At 38.8% G+C, this 2,990-nt stretch overlaps 1 pseudogene; it reads right to left on the reverse strand.

Moving 5' to 3' along the window:
- Positions 1–300: 300 nt before the first annotated feature.
- On the reverse strand, positions 301–2,380 carry LOC125415352 (melanoma-associated antigen 1-like; annotated as a pseudogene).
- Between the last annotated feature and the right edge of the window lie 610 nt (positions 2,381–2,990).

A 2,990-nucleotide genomic window follows, 5' to 3' on the forward strand; every position in this document is an offset into this window, starting at 1 on the left:
TTAATACAAGGTGAAGTGCGTAGTTCTACTACAATTTGATATGCAATATTTTGCTGATATCCATGGGAGGCCTGTTCTATCCTGAATAGAAGCAGAGGATTGGATTTGGAGCAGGCAGAAGAGAGGCAGAGTGAGTGACTGGGGAGAGAAGAGGGAGGGGAAACTGAAGTTTAATGTAAAACAAATTTTTAAAAGAGAAAAAAACATTTTAAAAAAGTAAGTCAGTGGTGAGAAAACATTTTTATTAAGATTTACTAAATATTTTTTCATACTTTGTTCAGTTAGTCAAACATACAGATACATAGCATTTCAACTCATGGAATACACTCAAAATGTTAAAGAAATAAGCTTCAAAGTATTTTTGTCCTATTTTCCTCAAAACTTGATAAACAGTCATAAATGTGACAAAAGTCATACATAAATGTAAACTCTAAGGGTCATAACATGAAAATGTCATAAAGAAGGGAAAGAATAAAATTCCTAATCATCATGCAGAAGAAGAGGACAAAGTTTTCAACAGAGTATTATCCTCAGACTAACCTTGCTCCTTCCTTACTGACAATCAGGACTGTTCTCTCTAGAAACAGAGTAAACAGACCCAATCACGGATTCTTCACTTTGGGCAGAAGTAGTTGCTGATCCATTCTGCTCAATGGGCTTGTGTGTAGCAGTACTGTTAGAGACACTTCTACCAGAGTTTTGCTCTGCATCATCTCTGAATGCCTCAGCATACCATAGTGAGAAAGAAATGGGATCTCTGCCTGTGACTTTGGCCAAGAACTTTCATCTTGGTGGTTTCAGCATAGGCTCTTGGTCCCCACTGGAACACACAGCATGGAGGCTCACTATTAGGCACTTGCTTATACTCCAGGTAGTTTTGCTCCATAAAAGTACCAGTCAGGAGCTTTCTTGTGTCCCCATAGATGAAATGATCCTCTCCATCATACACTCCCACCTTATTCAGGAATTTCCAAATGTTTTCTTCAGAGGCATGATTCTCTTCCATGAATACCATACCCAGGATAAGTATCAAAAAGCCATTTGTTGGCATTCTCTGGTCTTCATCTTCATAGGTGAGGTTCAATGAATTGGTAAGGACATAAGAGTGGCTAATAGGATCAATTTCCTTTACATCAATGCCAAAGATAATTTCCAAGCAATTGGAAGCTTCTTTGAAGATCATAGGGAATTGTTTCTTGTGGTCTTCTGTGATAACTTTGAGCATTTCCAGTTTTGTGATGGGTTCTTTCATCCTATATTTAAGGATCATTAAATTCACTAAGTCAGTCACCTTTTTGTTTTGGATTTTTTTCCTTAAGGATTTTCCATCTGACATATGAAAGGGATAAATGTTCTCCTCCTCCTCTTTCTCCTCCTCTTCATTCTCCTCCTCCTCCTTCTCTTCTTCTCCTTCTCTTCCTCCTCCTCCTCCTTCTTCAGAATATTCATTTGAATAGATATATGAAGTGGAAGCAGGATGAGTGCTTTGGGGACCCAGGGGAACATTCATCATATGGGAAGTATGTCCTTTCTCTTTATCTTGGGTAACCAGAAAAATAGAAAATGTGGAAGGGATGGAGCCCTTTAAAGAGAAAGCTAAAATGGAAGAGGAATTTTTATCATGCTGCTCCTCTTCTTTCTCTTCAACTTCATTTTCCTCTTCATTTTCTTCTTTTTCCAGAACCTCATCTTCTTTCTCTTCCTTCTTTATTTTCTCCTTATCTATTAATATCACCTCATTATCATCTTCCATTATCACCTCTTCTTTAGTCTTCTCCTCTCCAACTGTCATGTCATCTTCCTCATTTTCCACTATCACCACCTTGTCTTGATCCTTAACTTCCACCACCTGCTCTTCTTCTTCGTTTTTTTCCTAATACCAGCTTGTACTCATCATCTTCTACCATCACCTCCTCCTCATCTTCCACTACCACTATACTGCCCTTATTCTTGTCTTTTACTACTTTCCTTCCTCTGAATGATCATCTGAAACCAACAGTTCCTGTGTTATGTCAGACTCTAGTAAATCTTCCTCAAAGGATAGACGTGGACGTTTTCTATAGGAAGACATTATGGCTCTTATTAGAGTTGAAGATCAGGAGTGGGGGCTGGAGAAATGGCTCAGAGGTTAAGAGCACTGACTGCTCTTCCAGAGGTCCTGAGTTCAATTCCAAGCACCCACATGGTGGCTCACAACCATCTGTAATGAGATCTAGTACCCTCTTCTGGCCTGCAGGCATATGTGCAGACAGGACACTGTATACATAATAAATAAATAAATCTTTAAAAAAAAAAGAAGATCAGGAGTGATAGGATTCCACAGACCTAACAAAAGGGTACACAGTATGAGTAGATACATATGAAAGTTACACAATTGATGATTCTAACACAAACAGACTTATAATTCTTTTTTATACGTGATTTCTTCAGAGTATCACAGATATATTGACATTCTGGTTCTCTGCTTTATAAAAACCTGTAGGAAAATTTAGGAAAGTTCCTTAGGGTACAGATAATTGGCAGCTAATTAAGTACTAGCACTCACATAAATTATGTGGAACCCAGTACCTTGTGATTTCCTCCGTGCTTGCTTGAGCTTGATACCTACACTCAGGGTGTATACCTCACCTTGACTCCCAACACTTCATGAGGCTTTTTTGCTTTGTTTTGAAACTAATGAGTTCATTATAGTTCCTGGTACCTCTGTAAGAGGAATAGAGGATCCTCTGATGCTGAGGGCTCTAAGCATAGCCATGAAGACTTGGAGCTGACAGATGGACCCATGCTGTTAGATACTGGGAATTCTGAGGTACACAATCCCTTCTTATTAAACATTCCGCTAGAGAGGCATAAATTTGAACCTTCCACTAAAGTGAGGCTAAACTCACATGTCAAGACCTCATATTCTTAAGACAATCAAGAGGAAGTAAAGGGATAATCTCTTTAATCACACCTGTCTTGAATTTCACTGGGGTGACCAGAAGAGCTGA

Source organism: Myodes glareolus, chromosome X (assembly GCF_982192425.1).
Source record: "Myodes glareolus chromosome X, mMyoGla1.1, whole genome shotgun sequence".
NCBI lineage: Eukaryota > Metazoa > Chordata > Mammalia > Rodentia > Cricetidae > Myodes > Myodes glareolus.